The 21,561-nt window shown below is 41.7% G+C and overlaps 1 protein-coding gene across 1 annotated transcript in view; it reads right to left on the bottom strand.

The window, feature by feature from the left end:
- Positions 1 to 9,553: 9,553 nt before the first annotated feature.
- The window catches only part of LOC141578895 (uncharacterized), a 137,484-nt gene continuing 125,476 nt past the window's right edge, over positions 9,554 to 21,561 (bottom strand). Inside the window, exon 18 of the mRNA XM_074372695.1 lies at positions 9,554 to 11,482. The gene's annotated coding sequence lies outside the window, so the exon portion shown is untranslated. The remainder of the gene's footprint in view (positions 11,483 to 21,561) is intronic.

Below are 21,561 nucleotides of genomic sequence, written 5' to 3'. Positions count from 1 at the left end.
GAGCCCAGGTGACAGCATCTCAGAGAGCTCGGAGGAACTGCTCTGAAGAGGAGGGGGAGCTCAGAATTATATAAGATTTCAGTGAAGGGGGACGTGCGGTCCAATACAAGTTTAGGCAGAGGCTGCTGCTAGTCAAGAAGCAGGTGTCTCTGTTAATGATTTTAGCGCTTTTCTAGATAGGAGGGGATGTAAGAATTTGGGCGCATAAAATTTCCTGAAAATGTCTAACTATCTGAAGACTCTTCTGCCCATTTTCCCAGAGCACAGAGCGCCCCATTCCTGATCTCCACACTTAACTACTTTCAGAGGGTGTTGAAAGTCAGCAGCTGCAGTGGCTCATGACTTAACCAAATCAGAGGCAGATGACAAGTGCCAATTTTTAGTTGACAATATGTATATATTGTAGGAAAAAATGTTACTTTCCAACCCTACCCGTGTTCTAGTTTTAGTTAGAGATCAACGGATAACTGTGTTCGATGACTTAGGTCAGACGAGGGGGCGACGGGGTCGTCTCGTGAGCCGGCCAGTGCTCTATGTCAGCCTCCTTGATCACATTCAATTTTCTTTCTCTTCAAACAGTATGCTTCTGATTTTGTGAAGTTTGGAGCCTGTCCTGAGCACATGGGGTCTGGAGGTGGCCCTGTTCCTGTGGTCTTTGTTTATTCTGTGAATTATGGTGTGAATCTTTATGTGCCCAAGCTTCATCATAATTTCAAACTTAAAGGATTTAAATATGGGAGATGGATGCCACGTTCTGGGAATAGATTTTCAGGATAACAGCCAGGATTTGTAAAAAGTAGGGAGAATGGATACGGCCTTCAAAAAAGAAATGCTATTTTACAATTTCTTGTAGACAAATTAAAGTGCTTGTTGGGATTCTATCAGGAATGTTTAATTGGGAGACTTGCCTCCCATTTTCATGAAACAAAATAATTTTATTATTTGTTTAGTGCCTACTGTCTGGCAATGAAGTAGCCCCTTTGCATACAGTTTTATCATTTAATCTCTACAAAGAGTCCCAGGAGAACACATGTGTCACCGGTGAGGGAACCAAGGTCATCCAGGGTATGTGGCTGGAAGGCAGATGGGCTGGAGGGCTTACCCTCCTTCAGGCTGAGAGAGAGACACCAAGGTTTATTGACAAGCATGTTGCAGAATGGCTTACTTAATACTTTGCTTCCTTGATGAAGTGGATCTCTTGAAATTGTTTATGTCTGGCTTATATTCCCCTCTCTCCTCTGCCTCAGGACTTCTCGTAAGTAGAATGAATTCAGCCTGAACTGATTCAGGAAAATCAGAAAATATAAAATTAGCTCTCACAAATGTCTGATTAGTCCTTGTAATTCAGTAATTCCTAAAACTCCTAGAAATGCAAGGAAGGTGTGTTACCTCGGGGACTGAGTGCATTTGAAGAGTGAGAAATTTAGTGTGATCTGGTAAAGGCACAGGCTCTATAGACAAAGATCCGGGTTTGGATCCTGGCTCCACCAAGTACTGGAAACATGACCACACATAGCCTCAGTTTCTTCATGTGTTAAATGGGCTGATGGAGCTCACCTCTAAGCAGTCAGGTCAAAATAAGGTGGTACGAGTGACTCTTAGGCAGAATGCTTGGCAAAGTGCTAGTTGCTCTTGCTGCTTTATAATGTCTTCTTAGGTAATTCCGTTGTCCATTGGCTTGCAAATATCTCCTCATTTGATTTAAGAAATATAGCATGCATTAAGAATTTTAAAATAAGGAATGAAGATTTACTGGTTAATGCTGGGTGTATTTTTATAGGTCATTTATTAAAAACAAGTAGTTCTCTAAAAAGAATTTATTCAGTGTGCCTAGAACATGATTCAGTTAAAAATGATTTTCCTTTAAATTCTTTTCAGAAATTTTCTGTGATATTTTTATCGAATAGTAGTTGAAGTTTTCTGAGGAGGGGTTACATTTTAAAAAGATTATTCTAGTAACAATTTATATATTAAATAAATGATTCATATCCCTGGACAGCGTAAAGCCCTGTTTTTTTTAAGTATATATAATTTTGGGGCTTAGTTCTATGTCATTTTATTGGGCAGAAGTATTTCCCATTTCCATTTTACAGGCAGAGAAGATGAGTCATACAATACTCATTACACAAGAGCAGCAGAGGCTGATTAATTTGGGCAGAGGAGGAAAAGTGTGTGGAGAAAAAATCCTTATTCTCAAACTGGACACATTCTGCAGTGCTGTGCAGCTGGAACGGTTTTGAATTTGCTTCTGGGCTGTCCTAGGTTTCGGCCCATGTGCCTGGAAAGGTCACTCAGGCAAACATGCTAATTTAAGAAGTTTGTCATTCTAAATGCTCTTGAGAGGATTAAACAAAGTCCACAGCAAATAAATGAACATGTTTGGAAGGTTTTCCACCCTCATGTAATTTCCAGAAAACAGACATGATTCACTTGCTAAACCAAACACACATGTATATTAATGAGCCTGGTTCACATGACTGGACAGCACGGAGGTAGCCTCATCTATTGGCGTGGGTTCTGCTGCAGGAACCGCACCTGAAGGTTTAATTAGAATTTATTTCCAGCGAGTGCTGCTCCAGCCTTTTTCTCCCCAATGTAAGAAAGCGCCCTCCTTGCCTGGTCATTAGTCTGCAGAGCCCCGCGGCTCACACACTCCCCTGCTCATCAGGATGCTGATGGAGCCAGCTTGCTTAGACACACTTAGCTACACTCGCAGCGGGGATCATCAGTCTCTTCTGTGTGTTCACCTCCACGTGCAGGGGAGAAAATCGAGTTTTGCTGGAGACAAACGCTAATTGACCACCAGTTGTTTCAGAGGGACTGTGATGTTGAAAACTGGAGTCCCTTTCATTTTTATATGTTGGATGCAGACAAACTGCACGGCGACAACCCCCACTGTAAGTACACCTACCAGGGAGGGGGTCAGAATTTTGATCTGCACGTATTCAGATCCTGGCACTGGTCAGCTTACAGTGTTCTCACTGGGTTTGGGAGACTGTTTCCATAGTGATTTATTTGGTTTCCAATAAATTTGCACAGCCGTCTCCTTCAGTCGAGTTCTGATGGGTTCAGTTGGGAGGGGCATGTGAAATTGGGGCAGGCAGAGAGTTGCAATGAAGACTAGACACCATCTGGTTACCTCTCATTTTTTATGGGCCCAAAAATGCTTGTCTTGTTTTCTTTTCTCCTCCATCTACCCCTTCAGTTCAGGGAGTCGTCTTCAAGAATTTCATCCTAAAATATAAAGTAATGAAGAAGGCAGTGTGTCTTTTTGGTTGATTTCATTTGACTTGGGTTCATTGTTAAAGATTTTCCAGTGAGGATTTTGTGAGCTTTTAAAAGCTGGAAGTGTAGCACAACCAAGGAGAGAAAGTCAGAGAAACGAGTCAGCGGCCCCTGTGAGGTCTGCAGGACGAAGGCAGGAAGTGGGGCGGAGGCAGCACCGTGGCCTCCCCTGTAGCCCTGAGGCCAACGTGGGCATGAAAAGCCAGCTTCTCTTGTCGCCATGTGTTCTACCAGGTCTCCAACTAAAGGAATGCGAGGAGATTTGGAGAGGCCTTACCTTTTACCCTCTTGTCAAACATCTTAATGCTGACTGTATTTATTCAAGATGACACAGAGATCACCTGCAGAGCTTGAGGGAGCGGTACTTGCTTCCTGACTTGCCCGCCCCAGGCTCACTCATCAGACTCCTGATTCTTGCAGGCACTGCAGTGCCCGTGGGGGGTGCTCTGCTCCTGGGGGGGTCTCTGCTCCTGTGGGGGGAGCTCTGCTCCTGGAGGAGCTGGGCACTGGAGTGCTCACATTGGAGCCGGTCGCACAAGCGCTGATCCCTCACCACGTGATGAGCCCTTTGTGTAAGTAGTAGAGGTGGGAAACAGAGTCTTCCTGTGTCTACGGAGTTCTCCAGTAAAGCCAACTTGGAGGAAAGAAAGAAAATGCCTACTGTTCCATGACTGTGTCCTAAGGGTTTAAAGCTCACTGCGGGGCACACGTGAGATCTCATCCAGTAAATACTCTGGGGTCTTGACTCTGACATGTCATGAATTTGGCATTCTCATAATGTTATTTCTCTTAAAATATGTCTAAGCAATCATTTTTGTGTGATGGTTATATGTGCATAAGTGTCCTGAAGAAACTGTTGTGGATGGAAGTGTGGGCATCAGTGGTACCAGAATGGCTGGTGGTCCTGGGGGTTGCCCGAGCTGCACACCATTTGTTACCAGCAGTCTTTCAGGTCGCATCTTATTCCAGAGCTCACCGGGGCTCCCATCTCTCACTATGTGTCTTGAGAGAATATTTGTTCAGAGGGTAGGGGACAGGGTGCTTCCAAGTCTGGGTTCTGGGGTTCCCTGTCTAAAGGTGGCACTGGCACAAATCCTTTATTCATGGGGTAATTAAGCCACACAGTCTCGTGGTTAATTTGGCCTCCCTGTACTTCTTCATGTTAGGAGCTGGAGGGCTTGGGTAAGGCCCCCAAACCTGTTTTTGGTAAGCTTTCAGCCCTACCACACAACCTGGGTTGTCCCATTTCAGTCACATGACTTTGATTTTTGCAGGTAGGTGTGACTCCTGGACAGTGCCTGGGACTTCCAGGTTTCCCCTACAGTAGGAACACTGAAGAAATTTCAACCCGTAAGTTGTGTTTGGGGGCCTCGAGGACAAGTAGGGACCCACAGAAAGATATCTGGATGGGTGGCGATCAGGCCCGAGTCTTGGAAGGACAGAGATTCCATTATTGTTTTAACAGTGAACTTAAGGGAGGAATTCGGGAAGGTCTGATGCAATTGAGGTTAAAAATATTATCTGGCTTTTATTGTTAGCAGTAGTGGTTTTTAAACCTTAGACCCATTCCCGCTTTTTATAAGAAATATTTTGCAACCTTTCTTTTTTGGTGCCCGGAATTGAACATCATGGAAAGTGTAACCTAAGTATAAATATGATAAACAAATAGACAGGTAGATGGAAAAATGGGGTACCTAAATTCTTATATTATGGGGTATTTTATATTTTTGCTAATTAGTGACCTCTCAGGACAAAAGGCACATACAAAGGGAGTCACTTCTAATAAACTGTTTTTCCAAGCCTTACCTAAATGGGAAACAAGTGGCTTCAGAATGTTAGAGCACCTCCCAGGTCCCCGGGGAAATCTCCTTGTCAGAGTTACACTTGCTGATGGTGTCCTGTGCCAAGTGCAAGCAGATGCGGTTCGGAAGCTGCCCGGGGGCTGACTCCGGGGATTCCTTCTCCGTCTCAGCTCTGAGGGAGCCTTGCCTTTCCTGACCACAACCACAGAGGCGATTTTGAATCTCTGAAAACTGCCATACCAGTGTATATCACAACCCCCACAAGATATGTTGAATAAAGTAGAAAACTTTAAGTGCCTCCTTTAGGATAGAAATAGGATATAAAATAAATCATGATTTAAAAAATTCTAGTGCCCGAATAAGTGCTACATTACACTGGCTGCATTATTAGGTTAGACAACTTCATTACTGCTTTCCATACCACATCTTCTAGTTAGTTTTTATTTATCTTTTTTTCCCTAAAGAAAAAAATCATATGATGCATTCTTGTGTCAGAGGTGACAAGAAGAGAGCAAGTGTAAAACCGGAAATCGTGATGCTGGTCAGTCTAATATCAGCTCCGTCACTGCACAGATCATCTTAACTCATTTTACTGCAATTTTTGGAATTACCTTCTCACTTGGAAAATCCCCTGTGTCAGTTATATTTGCTAGTAAAACAATTTTTTTTCTTACTTAGTGCATCAGTGATGTTTTCAAGATGATAAAAAATTTTGCCCATGGCATTTAAACAGTTGCTTCTTCTCGTAATTCATGGTTCACGGTCTTGTATTTGTCACAACTGGAGAAATGTGTTTTCTGTGTGCAAATTCTCATTGTTTTGGTGACGCAGGGACACTTGTCCTTACTGGATGGAGTATGATAGTAGTTGTTTGAATTCTCTCTCTAAATCTGGAGTCCTGTGTTATGATTCCTGTTACCTTAAAAAATATGAATATTGTTATTTACCTAAATAGATAACATCACACCAGTGATGTATATCAAATTGGTCCAACTAGGAATTCCAATATTAAATGAGACAGTAATTTCACAACTCACTATTCCAAAAATTTGGATTGATGGTTCAATTATACCAGGGACATTACCTGTTGTAATTGAATCAATCATTGCTTTCTTCAATAAAAGTTTCCATTCCATCTGCTCTTTTGTTTTATTGTCCTTCTGTGTTTTGTTTGCTTTCTTTCCCAAATATATATGATTTTGGATTTTGTCATTGAAAATCCTTGCTGGTTTTGCTACCTCATGCTGCAGAGAAAGCCTTGTGACTGTTTTATAGTCACTGATTTCATGGTTGTATGAGTGCTTAATGCCACCTTGCAGGGATGTGGAGACCTAATGAAGTGTGTGCATAAAAGGCTTAGTCTACATTGAGTGCAGGGTTAGTGTGAGCAGCTCATGTCATCAGTATCATAGTTAATCCATTACAATCATCCTCTGTTAATCAGTGTTATCATTCTAACGTCTCCAGGAGAGGAAATGTAGTATTCTAAATGCAAATCTTTGCCACTCTTTTAGTCAATTCAACACCTTTAAAGCTTTGCTGTAATAGGACTGTGTGCCTGGTATCCCTACTTTTGCTTCTTCTGACCCAGGACGCGGTCTCCACGGCTGATGATCCATGAGACACTGGATTCTTGGTCCCATGGCTCTGTGTGTTCTGGGACATCTGGGGACTTCAGCACTGTTTTAGGGGCTTTGGGTCCCACCTCTTCATAGCATTGCTGAGATGAGATCTGTGGGTTCACCCTCATTCTTGAGTGTATGGTGCATTTTTTCTAGAACCAACACACACCACCGTGACAGCACTGCTTTGACCACGTGCTGGGGCAGCGTGTGCTTGTCAGTTCTTGGGTTTAAATTTTCTGTTCAAATTTCTAAAATGGGGTATATTGACAGATACACTCCATGTAAACAGAAGCTCTGTGGGGTTTTCAGCAACTTCTAAGAGCATAAATATTCCTGAATCAGCTAATCTTCCTCCCAACAAGTGAGGAGCAAGCCGGCAAGTCCTGGGGGCCTGTGGCGGCCAAGCTCTGCAGCCCAGGCTGCTCACCGAGGAGCAAGGAGAAAATCTTAAAAACCTACTTCAATGCTGTCTTTCACAGAATCTCAGAACTGAATGTTTTAATATTTAAAGAGGGGTGATTAGTTTTTTTATATATTATTTTATTTTTTTCCTTTTTCAGTATTATTAGGTATAATTATTACAGTTCAACTCCACATACACATTGCATGTAAATACATGTATAGAGTATACTGCATTTTTTTAGTTACATATATGTACTAATTATTGTTTCTAAGAACAGATTAGAGTTTCAGATTTTTAAACTTACATAGTTACCAGAGGAATAAAGCCAACTACAGAAGAATAATAAACAGAATATGGTAATCCAATCACAAAGGACAGTCATATGTGCTTAAGCATATTCAAGAAATCAAAATAACAATTAGTTCATTTGTGGTCTTATTATTATTGCTATTAATTTTAGATTCCTCATAAATGAAGTCTTATGGCATTTTTCTTTCTCTTTTCACCCCACTTCACTTAGAATGACAGTCTTCAGGTCCATCCATGTTGCTGCAAATTGCATCTGTTATGGCTGAGTAGTATTCCATTGTAGATATGTATCACCTTGTCTTTATCCTAGTCATGTGCTGATGGACATTTGTGTTGTTTCCATGTTCTTTGTTCTATGTCCCTTCTGGCAACAATTACTGATTTTAAATATTTTCCACCTTAAAATCCTTCCTGAAGGAGACGTGGTAACAGGAATCAAAAACAGTTACAGCACAGGGTTGTGTGTGATGGGCCCTAGGGCTTGGTAGGAAGGTTGGCAGAAAAGATTTCAGATTCTGATCAAATGATTCCTCCTTTTGTAGCCCTGCTGACCGCCTCTCTCACGGCCTGCCCTACTAGTCTGACCAGTCCCTTCTGTGAATCCCACTGTATTGTGCACAAATTTTTTCCAATTGGTGTCATCCCGCAGGGACCTTAGGTGAGGCACCTAAGCTCCTGTGTTGGTTTCTTCCATCAGCCCTTAACTTCCTTGGGAGCCAGGACTGTCTCATTGCCCCAAGGATTCCTAATGCCTAGTGAGATGCCTGATACAGCTGGTACTTAACGAGCACATAAGTCAAATGGAAAAACCTGATCAAAGAAATGGCCCTCATTTTTCAGACATGCCTACTTGAGTACATAGGGTAAAATGACATGTTTTCTTGAATTTGCTGTCAAATACTTCAACAAAGGACAAGTAAAAGAACAAAGGTCTGAATAAAGGAAATATGGAAATGTTTGTGAATTCCTTAATCTGGGTGATGGGCTTATTGTACTATATTTATTGATGTATAATTAAGTTATTTTATAATTTTCTTATCATTAGCTGAATAGCAAGTATTAATACGTATTAATTGAAATCCTTTGAGCCGACCAAACTTACCCCACACAAAATGCTTAATGTCCTAGTAGTGTGTCTTACAGAAATCTTTTCCCATAAAGACAGGAAAAAGGGAAAGACTGATCTGTGCAGTATTTCCACATTGTCAAAAGACCAAAGACCGACACAAAGAAGAGATTCTAAAAAAGATAAAGAGGCTGAAATCAATGTCCTGAAAACCTAGCCAAGAATTCTAAATGTCCCAACTTAACTAACCTCAGCACTGCCGCATCAAGAATGAGGCAAGTAGAACCTTGAGGATTTTTTTTAAATAAATAAATAATGATCCAGTTCCTACCACAGGCAATTATGGTAAGAGTGAGTACATGTTCTAACACCAACTAGTGTACAAATTGTAATTTATACTTGATTCAAACTGCTTCTTCTATAAAATCTGAATCTTTTTATTCTTAAGACAGATTTGTGGCATATGACCTAGTGATAAAATTTTCAACTCGCTTGTATTCAAAAAGTTCACCAATGTGAGAGTTTATTACAACAACTATTGCTTTTTGGGAAACCCATGTGCCTTGTCACTCTCTTCCATAAGATTTCCTGTGGAAAATTCAATCCCTCATTCAGGAAGGGGCTGAGCAAACAGTCTGATGGAAAACCTTCATACACTGCAACACAAGAAAATGAAAATGACAGTGAGCAGCCCGTGAAGCTGGCAGACACACACAGCTCACGGCTGTGTTCCCGCCATGACATTCTGTAACCAGCAGGGAAAATGTGCATTTCAAGAAATAGACATAAACACTTTTCAGGACCTGAGCACATAATTTCCCTTTCAGGGTTTAGTGGGCTTCCATTTAATTCTATGAGAAGTGTTTAAAACAACAGAACAACAGCTGAGGTATGGTTTAAAGTAGCATTTGTCTTAGTGAAAATAAAGCCAGCTGATTGTTATCATTTTTACTTTATTTGATCTCACTCTCCTACTTTACCTCCCCAACCTCCTCCACAAAATGATGGTGAACGTCCCCTCCTGGGTCAGAAGGCTAAGTAGAAAGTACCAATCACATGGAGGTGTGCTTTGTTGTTTTATTTTTCAAAAGAAACATGTTTCATTCATGTGATTTAAAATTAAGATCAAGAAACAAACTCTATTCAATGAATGGTAGCCAACACATGTCGTCATAGCTGCTCATCAGGTTTGGCCCCACGTTACACACATTTACATGGACATGTGACATGTGCTGTCATGGGACATGGTGAGTGGGGACAGGGTCTCTGCTCTCACAGGGCACACAGCCTGGTGGGGGAGGCAGTGTTCAATCATTGCCTTTTTTTTTTAATGTACTTACAAATTATGGGAAATGCTATTTAAAAAGAACAAAGTGAGTCAATGAAAGTGAAAAGTTCAAGGACAGTATTTAGGTGAGGGAAGACAGGGAACCTCTTTGAAGAGCTGACACTCCACTGAGACCCAAAGGACAACTCCGGTTCTGCAGGTGAAGGGCAGGGACACATTGATAAAGGGCTGATATCCAGAATACACCAAAATCTCTTTAAACTCAACAAGAAGAATGAATAACCTGCTTAAAAAATGAGCAAAATGCCTCAACACACACCTCAACATGGAAACTAGATGCCAAAGAAATCTATGGAAACATGCTCCACAGCATCTGTCATCAAGGGGCTGCAGACTGAAACAGTGAGTTATCACTGCACACCAGTCAGAACTGCCAAAACTCAGAACACTGACAGCACCAAATGCTGGTGAGGATGTGGAGCGTCAGGAATTTTCTTGCATTGCTGGTGGGAATGAAAAATGGCCCAGATACTTTGGAAGACGGTCTGGCAATTTTTTACAAAACTAAACGTACTCCTACCATATGATCTGGCAACTGTGCTCCTTGGTGTTTACTGAACAAAATGGAAAATTACGTCCACACACAAATCTGCATACAGATGTTAATAGCAGCTTTATTCATAATCACCAGAACTCAGAAACAACTAAGCTGTCCTTCAGTAGGTGAATGGATAAATAAACTGTGGTCCAGGCAGAAAATGGACTATTTATGGTGTTAAAATAAAATGAGTTATCAGGGCATGGAAAGACATGGAGGAACCTTAAATGCATATTACTAAGTGAAAGAAGCCAATCTGGGAAGATTCTGCAACTGTCTGATTCCAACTGTATGGTGTTCTGGGAAAGGCAAAACCACAGAGGCTAAAAGATCAGTTACTGTCAGAGGCTAGAGGGGAAGGAGTAATGAATGAGGTGCAGCAAGGAGCATTTTTAGGGTCACTAAGACAGACTACTCTGTATGATGCTGTGATGGTAGAAACGTGTCATTGTACATCTGTCCAAACCCACAGAGTGCACACCACCAAGTGTAAATCCTAGTGTCAAGTATGGGCTCTTGGTGATGATGACGTGTCAGTGTAGGTTCACCCATTGTCGCAAATGCACGCTCAGGTACAGGCGTCAATAGTGAGGAGGCTGTGGGGACAAACTGCAGTTCATACACCCAATCCAGCCCCAGCCACTGCTGTGAATAAAGCTCTGTGGGTGTGTGGACTCTCCGGCTGCTCTGGCGTCTGAACAGCAGAGCTGAGCAGCTGCACCAGAGATCAGGATGTTTGCAGATCCTGAAATATTGACCCCCAAGCCCTTGACAGAAAAAAGTCTGCTGTGTCCTGCTCTACACGAATCACAATTCACCCTGTTGAGACAGGAGAGCAGGGCCCAAACAAGGCATGGTTAATCGGACTGAAGCAATGTTTTAGTCCCAAAACCTTTGTTGAAGTCCTGCAGAATCAGTGACAGACTGTAGCCAGGAAGCGTCTGCAGAAGGAGTCGGTAGCAGGCCTTCCCGCCAGGCTCCGGGATGCCGGGGGCCACGCGCTGCAAGGGGGCCACCCACTTGAAGAAGACGGACTTGCAGTGGAAGCCGATCAACTCATAGAGCTCGGAGAGGATGCTGCACTGCTGAATTCTCTCCTAGGAATGCTGAAGCACAGGGAAAAAAGCAACAAGCATCTGACCGAAACATGTAAGTGAAAAAAGACACGTAAAAAATGTTTTCCCATAAAACAGAGACCTGATGACACAGGAAGGAAGAGGAAGGCTGACTTCGTGCACTGATGGGACCGGATGCAGAAATGCAGGGAAGCAGCGCTGTGCAGATGCTCCAGACCCCCTCCGGCCCCACCTATCCACGTTCATCCTGTCCTTTTCCTAGAAAGGCCTGTATTCCCTGAAACAGAGGAATCTGCTCCCTACACATGAGACGCAGAGAAAGGAAGGAGCAAAAGAAAGGGAAAGTAAAGGAACAACGTTTCATCTAGACCCTAGTATTTGGGCAGGACTTTCACCAAATACACATCTTCTCAAAGCACAGAGCACACAGTGAGAGGCTGACAGAGTGACTGCGACTTCTGCTCCTTAAGCACCAGCTACCTGCCAGCACACGCTGCGCCCCTTACTGAATCATTACAATCATCTCAGAAACTATTACTACCCCGTCTCACAGGCAAGGAAATCTGAAACTCGGGGAAGAATTATTATCATCCTGGACAATGTCCCACGACCCAGAATTGTCAGAGCCTCCACAGACCCTGGACTAAAATTCTCCACTTCACCACGGGCCCTGAGCCTCAGGCTGAGGCCACATCAGGCCTGCACGGGCCCAGAGCATGAGTATGTGGGACAGGGAATGGTCCCACTCGAAGTGCCAGGCCAAGGCCCTCAGAAACCTATGAAATGAAACCAAATCCCCAAACTCCTTTCCAACCCACTGCCCTGTCCGGGAGGACTGCTCGGCACATCTGCGCTGTCACCTGTGCACAGGCTGAGCAAGGGGCCCAGACAGTGACGTGACGTCCCAGTGGAAGTGGCTAGGAGGCCGCTTCATCACAGGACAGACTCTCCCGGCTTCCAACGTTAACTCTCCATTCCATTTTCAACTGGAAAGTAAGTTTAGACTTCTTTTCCTCTCCTAGAAACAAAGAGAGTGGTAATATCAGCAGGAAACTCAAGACTGAGGAAGAGTCTCCTGGCCATCTGGAAGGATAGGTCGGGGAGGGAACAGAGACTGGGATCAGAAAGACCCGTGTTCCAGTCCAAAGTCTGCACGTCACTCGCTTTGACAGTTTAATTATTAATAGAGGTGAAAAAATCTAATTATGATTGTTGGGAAAACTAATTGAAATAACGTATGCCACTAGCATACGTATAAAATCCTTCATGAGTGTCCCAGAAATGGAAGTGATCGTGGTTAGTTACTGTCTGCCAAGTCTTGGGTGCTAAGCCCACATCAGCCAGCCAGAGATGTGCCAGAGAATGCCTCACCAGCTAGCAGCCTTCTCCAACTTGGAAACTCACAGTGTCTGAAGAACAGGCAGTGGTGGATGCTTTGGGACACTCTGGAGGTAACACTCCAGTGATGACTTTAAAAAGCTGGGGAGAATTTAGGGGACCATACAGTTCAAATACAGAAAACACATTCCATGTCTGCCCACATTCATCTCTAGCCATGATGATTCAGAGAGGAAATACATATTCAAACGTACACCATTTTCCCACATAAGTGCATCAAAACAATTTGGAAAGAATGTAACTTTCTTCTCTAGATCACACAGCGGGGATTACAAGGTTTGTACTGAGAGCCCTACTTGTAAAACATCTGCTAACATAACTGGGTCCACTATCAGTCCATTCAAAGAGAAGGATGGAAAAGAACAAAGCCAAGCTAATACGCTCCGGTTTTTGGTGGGTTACAATGTCACAAAGGAGATGGACAGGTCATCAAGGAACCACCCTGCCGTGATCACGGAGCCGGGCAACGGGGTGGGCGGCAAGATGTATGACGCAGCCGCAGCTGTGCCCGCGCTTCTAGGCAGGTATCCAAAGTCTCCTCGACATGGCGTCCAATGCTTGTGCCCACGTCCTCATCACCTGAGATGTATTTAAGAGAAATGAAAACTAATAAACGGAAAATACCTTTGGTGGGCACACCGTCCAAAAAGCAAAGTCACAGTTTGACAACTGGCCATCCCGGTTCCCTGGGATTCATTCTTGGAGAACCTTAAAAACCACCCCTCTGTCCTCAAGAAGTGCTTCCTACTTGTCCTATCTTTGGCTCAGGGATACAGCACGTTCACGTGAACTTCAATGTCTGCACAGATTTGACTGTCTTTCTCCAGGTTCATTTGTCCATTCTGAAGAGGCCTGAGTTAAGTCCATTTTCTGTAAGATCAATTCCCTCCAGTGAAAACTCATCGAGCCTGCAATTAAAAGCCAAATGAACAGGACTGTCCTCAGCTAAAAAGTTCACCCACCCTTCACTGCTTTCTTAATTTCCTTTCCTAGCTAATTGCAACAGACTAAAACCTCCCTCCACCCAGCTTCCCAACTATGTCAAACAGAAAGTAAGGTCCATAAAAGAGGAGACAACTCCATAGTCACCTCTGAATTCCTAGCATATACTAATGTCAATAAATAGAACTATGATTATGGCTTCTTTCCTTTAAAACCTTTCTGGTTATTTAAATGAGACCTTGGAAGAGAGCTGTTTGGGTCTAGTATCTTGATCCAGAAGACTCAGGAGGCCTTTTTAGGAATGGCTGTTCACTGTTTCATTCAAAACACAACTTCTCATTCCGGGAGGAGCTGTGATTTTCTGCCAGGAGATTGTGGTCACTCTCATGCCAGAACAGCTTTAAACTAAATCCTTACTTTGGATTTGTTATTTTTCCCTGCATCCCCAAAAATTGACTTTCCTTAATTTCTTGCCTTGAGGAATGATATTTTTCTTTCTTTCTAATTCACCCTTTATTAAACAGGATTCTCAGGATGTGCTTGGCCTTACATAGGATGAGCCATCCAACTCCCAGTGTGAGAGGCCCGGGGCTCACCTCCCGCCCTCCTGCCAGGGCAACTAACACTCAGTTCAGGAGCCAACCGGCACCCCAGGGATTCTAAGTCTCACGTATCTCCCAGAATCCCTGCTTTCTGATATGACTTGGATTCTGAGGATTTCCCCTCACTTTCTTGAAAATTAGCTGTGCAGCTTGAAAGATGAGGAAGGAAGGATTTATTTCTTAATCAGCATTTTAAGGAACTTGTGTAATGAACGTTTTCACGAGTTTCTAGAACACTCCATTGCCGAGACAGAAAACACAATAGATATTTTCTAAACTTAGGTATCATGTGCATTGTTTCTTTGCTTTTGTTTTCTTAACTACTAACACACATTTTTTAATTAAAAAATATAAGGCCCGAAATAGGATAGAAACTTGAAGGGGCAAACAAAATTTAAGGGCAAAGAAAGAAAAATGATAAGTACTCTACAAAGTTAATATAATACATACACTATGGATCAGATCAGCAATTCTCAGTAACAGCTAATTGAAACATGACCATGAGGTAAAACGTCTCTCCTGTCAGGAGATGACCAACAGATAATAGAATTAAAACAACAAATTAAAATTCTAAGTCTGGCGAGGTATAGAAGGCTACCAGCTAAATGTGTCTACTTCTGGAAAAGAGGGAGGCTCACCAGCTCTTTACTGTGGAGCCTGAGCCTAGGGGAGGGCGGTGAAGAACCGCCCTGTAAGTATCCAATTAACAAAGTGGGTTATGAATAAAGAGATGTGAGCTTTGATGACAGAGATGATACTACTATTCACTTGTCCTGTAAAGAATACTTCACGTTCAGCGATCAATACCTCGGCGTCCTCAGGGATTGAGATTATAGGAAAATGCACAGCCCGGGCCCAGACCTCCTCTGTGAGCTCGTGACACTGCACTTAGATGTCTCAAGAGCAACTCCAACTCCACCTGAAAAGAGCTGACTTCACGGTGCTCCTCCCATAGCCGTCCTGCCCAGGGCCCCTGGTTGGGAGGGAAGGTCTCTCTGCCCCTCCCAGCTCAGGCCCATCACTCACAGATGTGACTGGACCCCTCCTTCAGGGCTCAGATTTCCTCAGTCACCGAGACCCACCACCGACACCTGACCTACCAGGTATTCACAGGCACTCCCTCAGCACTGACTTTGGGCTGGGGACCACGCTGCACACTGTGCGAAAGTTATCTCACTGGATCTCCACAACAGTCCTGGGAATTGGGTACATCACTGCTTCAATTGATTAAATAAATTGTTTCACTTCCTTGAGTGCGTCATCCAAAGTGACACGTCTACTGAGCCACAAACATGGGACTGAAAACCACTTGAAAATTGAACACTGCTACACCTCGCAGCCACCCTACTCTGATTCGTCACATCACTTTCTGCCGAGCCTACTGAATGTTTGCAAGCATTCTACAAACACAAAAGTGATCTACGAGAGCACCCCACTCCCCTAATTAAAATCTGTCAATGATGGTCCACTGCTCTTCAGAGAAAGCCTCACCAGGCCTGAGCACAGCCCAACGGCCCGGCATCCTCGTTCCCTGCGCGGCCACGCCGCCTCACCCACCAAGCAGCACAGTGCCGTGTCCAGGACTGGGATGCTGACTCCGTACAACACGGGGCTCGTCTCACTCTAACAATGATCACCCTCTTCAGTGGTCACCCTCTAAAATGCTGACTCTCAGAAAAATATTTTCTCAGGATGAATCAATATCTTTTTCCTTACAACTTCCAGTCATTGATAATGAGCTCCCCCCAAAAGAGAGAAGACTTAATCCTCAGTCTCCTTATCTGTAAAGTGGGAATAACAAGGAAATATGTAAGGTTTTCAGAGAAATAAAACTCATGTGAGTCTGAGGGACAATTCCCAACATACAGTAAGCACTCAATATGGGCTTACTTAGTATTAATAAGAATATGTTGCATTCCAGCAACCTTAAATCAATGATTTATGGCTTTGTCCAACAGACTACTGGCAAACAGTTGGACGAACCCTTTTGAGCAGATCAGCACAAGTGTATTGGGAGAGGTAAGCGCTGCCTCCAGTTACAGCTCAAACTCTTACATGTTGTTTGAGCATTTAGTTGTCGTTATTGAATAAAGACAGGTGTTCTTTAGTCAAAGCTCCTGAAACATAAATCTTCAAAGATAGATACAAATTAGGTTTCAAGTACAACATTCTCACTAGAAATTATTTGAAAATGATAGTCTTAGCCCCTCTGTACATCAAAAGGGCATGTTCTTAATGTATCTGACTATATACACTGAAAGGATTGTTTAAAAGAAATTAAGATGAAGCCATCCTAAATAAGTTCTCAGTATCATCTGCACAAAGCCCCACCCAAGGGTCTCATTTCTCACTTCCACATAGGTGTTCAGGTAGTTTAACCTGGGTCTTGGTTTTTTAAAACACAGGGGAGGGAAGAGTTGTGGATAGATTTATGAAGCAAATATAAACCTAGTGTATTTGATGTGTAGGAATCCTAGAAATAAACAAATTGATATATAGTCCCACCCTTAAGAAGCTCAGCCTTTCCATTTACAACAGCATTAAAAATAAAATGGGAGATACATTTAACAAAAATTTACAAGATTTGTACATTGAACAATTTGAAGTATCACTGAAAAAATTTTAGAAGATCTACATATACGGAAGACATCCCATGTTCATGGAATAGTAGACAATATTGTTAAAAATGTTAAGACTCCCCAAAGTGATCTACAAATTCAGTGGAATCGCTATCAAAATTCCAGCTGACTTCTTTGCAAAAATTGAAAAACTGATCCCAAAATTCATATGGAAGTGCAAGGGGCCCAGGACAGCCAAAGCTATCTTGAAGAAGCAGAGCAAAGTGGGAGGACTCACTTTAAATGTTACTACAAATCTATAGTACTGAAGTCATTATGGTACTGTCATAAGTTTGGGTACATAAATCTATGAGACACAGTAAAAATTCCAGGGGGGAAACTTATATTTACAATCAGTTTTCAACAAGTGTGCCAACAACACTGCATTGAAAGAATAGTCTATTCAACGAATGGTGCAGGGAAGGCTGGGTATCTGCAGGCAAAAGAATGAATTTAGAATCTGAAACCCCCTATTGTATATAACAAATAAAAATTAATTGAAAATGGATCACAGACAGAAACGTAAAATCTAAACCTATAAACTTTCTAAAAGAAGACATAGTATAAATCTTTGTGGTCCTAGGATAGGTTATGGTTTCCTAGATACAATACCAAGAGCAGAAGTGATAAAAAAAAAAAACCCGATAAACTGGACTTCATCAAAATTAAAACCACTTGTTACAAAAGACATCATCAAGAAAATGAAATGAAAGGGGAAGTGGGTAGCTCAAGTGATAGAGTGCATGCTTGGCAAAAAATAAATAAATAAATAAAATAAATGAATAAATCTAATTACCTCCCCTATAAAGGAATTGTCTTAATATTTAAAAAAAGTCAAGTGGAATGACAATCTGCAGAATAGTAGAAAAAATTTGCAAAGCATATATCTAATAAGAGACTAGTATCCAGGATATAAAAAAAATGTTTACAACTGACCAATACAAAGAAAATCGACCCAATTTTTAAATTTACCAAGGAATTAAATAGATACACAAATGGCCAATAAGCATATGAAAAGATGCTCAGCATCACTAGTCAAATCAAAATCAAAATGAGATCTCATTTTACACCCACTAGGATGGTTATAATCAAAACACGGACAATAACAATTGTCGGTCAGGAGGCAGAGGAATGGGAACCCTCAATATGCAGCCATTGGAAATGGGCAATGGTGCAGCTTCTTTGGAAAAGTCTGGTGTTTCCTCAAAAGTTTAGTGTTATCATATGGCTCAGCAATTCTACTCCTACATATAGGGTCATCCCTCAGTATCCTCGGGGGATTGGTTTCAGGAACCCACCACCCTGGATTCCATAATCCAAGGATGTTCGAGTCCCTTTACAACCAGCCATCTGGATCCATGGAGTGGAAACTACAGATATGGAGGGCCAACTGTACAGCCAACAGAATGAAAACATATTCTCACAAAAATTTGCACATCAATATTCATAGCAGTATCATTCAGAGTAGCCAAAAGTTACAAACAATGTCCATCCATCAATGAATGGGTAAAAAAATTATCAAGAATAGTCCCAAAAACTTTTGGTCATTGAATCTTTGACAAAGGAGGTGAGAACATACAATGGAGTAAAGACAGCCTCTTCAGAAAATGGTGTAGGGAAAACTGGACAGCTGCATGTAAATCAATGAAGTTAGACTACTCCCTCACAGCACACACAAAAATAAATTCAAAATGGCTTAAAGACTTAAACATGTAGACAAGACACTACAAACCTCTTAGAAGAAAACGTAGGCAAAACATCTGACATGCATCTCAGCAATGTTCTCCTAGAGCAGTCTACTCAAGCAATAGAAATACAAGCAAAAATATACAAGTGGGGTCTAATTAAACTTTCAAGCTTTTTCACAGCAAAGGAAACAGTAAGCAAAACAAAAAGACAGCCTATGGAATGGGAGAAAATATTTACATTCAATGAGACTGTCAAGGGGTTAATTCCCAGAATATATAAACAGCTTTTACACTTCATAAGAAAGAAAAATAAACAATTCAATCCAAAAATGGGCAGAAGTGCTAAAGAAACTTTTCTCCAATGAAAACATACAAATGGCCAATAGGCACATGAAAAAATGTTCAATATCATTATCAGAGAAATGCAAATCAAAACTACAATCAAGTATCACCTCACACCAGTCAGAATAGCCATCATTCAGAAGTTCACAAACAATAAATGCTGGAGAGGCTGTGGAGAAAATGGAACCCTCCTACACTGTGCTAGGAATGAAGTTTGGTGGAGCCATTGTGGAAAACTGTATGGAGATTCACCAAAAGACAAAAAATTTACTTCCCCTATGACCCAGCAATCCCACTCCTGGGCATATATCCAGAAGTAACCCTAATTCAAAAAGACACCTTCCCCCAAATATTCACAGCAGCACTATTTACAATAGCCAAGACATGGAAACAACCTAAATGTCCACTGACAGATGACTGGATAAAGAGGTTGCAGTATATTTATACCATAGACTACTACGTAGGCATAAAAAAATAATAAAATAATGCCATTTGCAGTAACATGAATGGACCTGGAGAATGTCATTCTAAGAGAAGTAAGCCAGAAAGAGAAAGAAAAATACCATATGAGATCTCTCATATGTGGAATCTTAAAAAAAAAAAAGAAAGAGCAACTTATCTACAGAGCAGAAACAGACACAGAGACATAGAAACCAAACTATGGTTACCAGAGGGGAGACGGTGTGGGAAGGGATAACTTGTGAGTTCAAGGTTTGCAGATACTGATTATGTATAGAATAAACAGCAAGTTTATACTGTATAGTACAGGGAAATATGTTTAATATCTTATAGTAACTTATGTTGAAAAAGAATATGAAAATGAATACATGTATATTCCTATATAACTGAAGTGTTGTGCTGTAAACAAGAAACTGATGCAAAATTATAAACTGACTAGACTTCAATGAAACTATTTTTAAATAGACCAAAAACAAAAAAAAGAAAAAGAAAAAAGATATTATTAAACCAAAAGAATAAATTACTGTTTCAGGCTACAACATGGATGAACCTTAAAAAAGTATGCTGAAGTAAGCCAGACACAAAAGGACAAATACTGCCCTTTTAGGTGAAGTGTATCTAAGTGTTCATTGTACTACTCCTGTAAATTTTCCGGAAGTTTGAAGTCTATTAAATTAAAAATAAAGTGTATTATTCATTAAAAACCTAAAACGATCCCTCACAGGAGGGCTTTAAATAATAAATGAAGAAATGCATGTAAATCTCCTGGAACAACACTTTGCACGTCCACAGACAGTCACTGCTGTCACTGCCACTCAGAGGTTGGTACCAGCGCTGATGAGAGCTGCCTCCACTCGCTGCCCTGCAGACAGTTGTGAGGGCCTGGGGTCTGACAGGCAGGGTGACCTGGAACCTGAGTCAGACACAGCAATGCCCCAGACTCTGTGTTACCCAACTTTCTTATACAAGCTGCTACATGTAACATAAACACGCTAGAGGGATGTATCTTACAACATAGGCAATACAGTCAATGTTTTACAATAACTATAAATGGAGCAACTATTGTACACCTGAAACATATATTGTAAATCAGCTATACCTTTTGAAAAAATTAAAAAATAATGTAAAAATATTATAACTTTAATATCAGTCCAGTTTTTAAGTAACTACTAAACAGCTTAGAATGTATAAAAGCATTTAAGTGTGATGTTTATTTACATATTTATTTACTTTCAGCCTCCTGCTAAAAGAGAATTTAAACAATTTTTTAAACACAGCTTAACAACAATAACAACAAAAAGACAAAAGTGAGAGTGAAAAGAAAATGGAGATTCAATACTTAAATGAAACCAGGGGGAGGTAAAGTCATAAAAATGGATGCCATGAAGTCAGGGTAAGTGTTAAAGGCCGACTAGAAATTCAGCTGTAAGATTTTTGGCAGCTAAAGCAAAAAGAAAATGATGAAGGGGCGGGTGGTAGAGCTCAGTGTTAGAGCGTGTGTATAGCATACACAGGGTCTGGGTTCAAGCCCCAGGGCCTCCACTAACAGATAAATACACCTAATTACCTACCCCCCCAAAAAGAGCCCCAAAGAAAATAAAAAGAGAAATTTGTTTCCTAAAAAACCCTGATATTAAATTTAGATTACTTAAAAAAAAAAAAAGAAAAATAGAAACAAATGAGTGACACAAGCGATAATGCCCGTGAGATAAATCTGCGGTGCAGCTGGCAGGTCCCCATGTCCCACGTGGGAAAATCTGAAACATCTTTCACACCACCCAGAGTCATCCTCAGCCTACCCCACCCCTCCCCCTGTTAAATGCAGGAGCACAGCCAGGGCCGGGCCTTTGTTCTCTCTGTGTCATCACAGTGAGACAGGATGGAAGGGGGCAGAGCACAGCCATTCAAGGAAGGCCAAAGCAATTAACATCAAAATGGTGAAGGATTCAACCCCCAATAGGCCTTGAGGCTCAGGATGAAGAGATTTAAGTTCTAGCAGATCTTGAGCTTCATTACACACCCGTTGTAATAGTAACATGGTGAATAACAAGCCCCCAGGC

Source organism: Camelus bactrianus, chromosome 1 (assembly GCF_048773025.1).
Source record: "Camelus bactrianus isolate YW-2024 breed Bactrian camel chromosome 1, ASM4877302v1, whole genome shotgun sequence".
Lineage (NCBI taxonomy): Eukaryota > Metazoa > Chordata > Mammalia > Artiodactyla > Camelidae > Camelus > Camelus bactrianus.
This window is presented reverse-complemented; position numbering and strand designations above follow the sequence as displayed.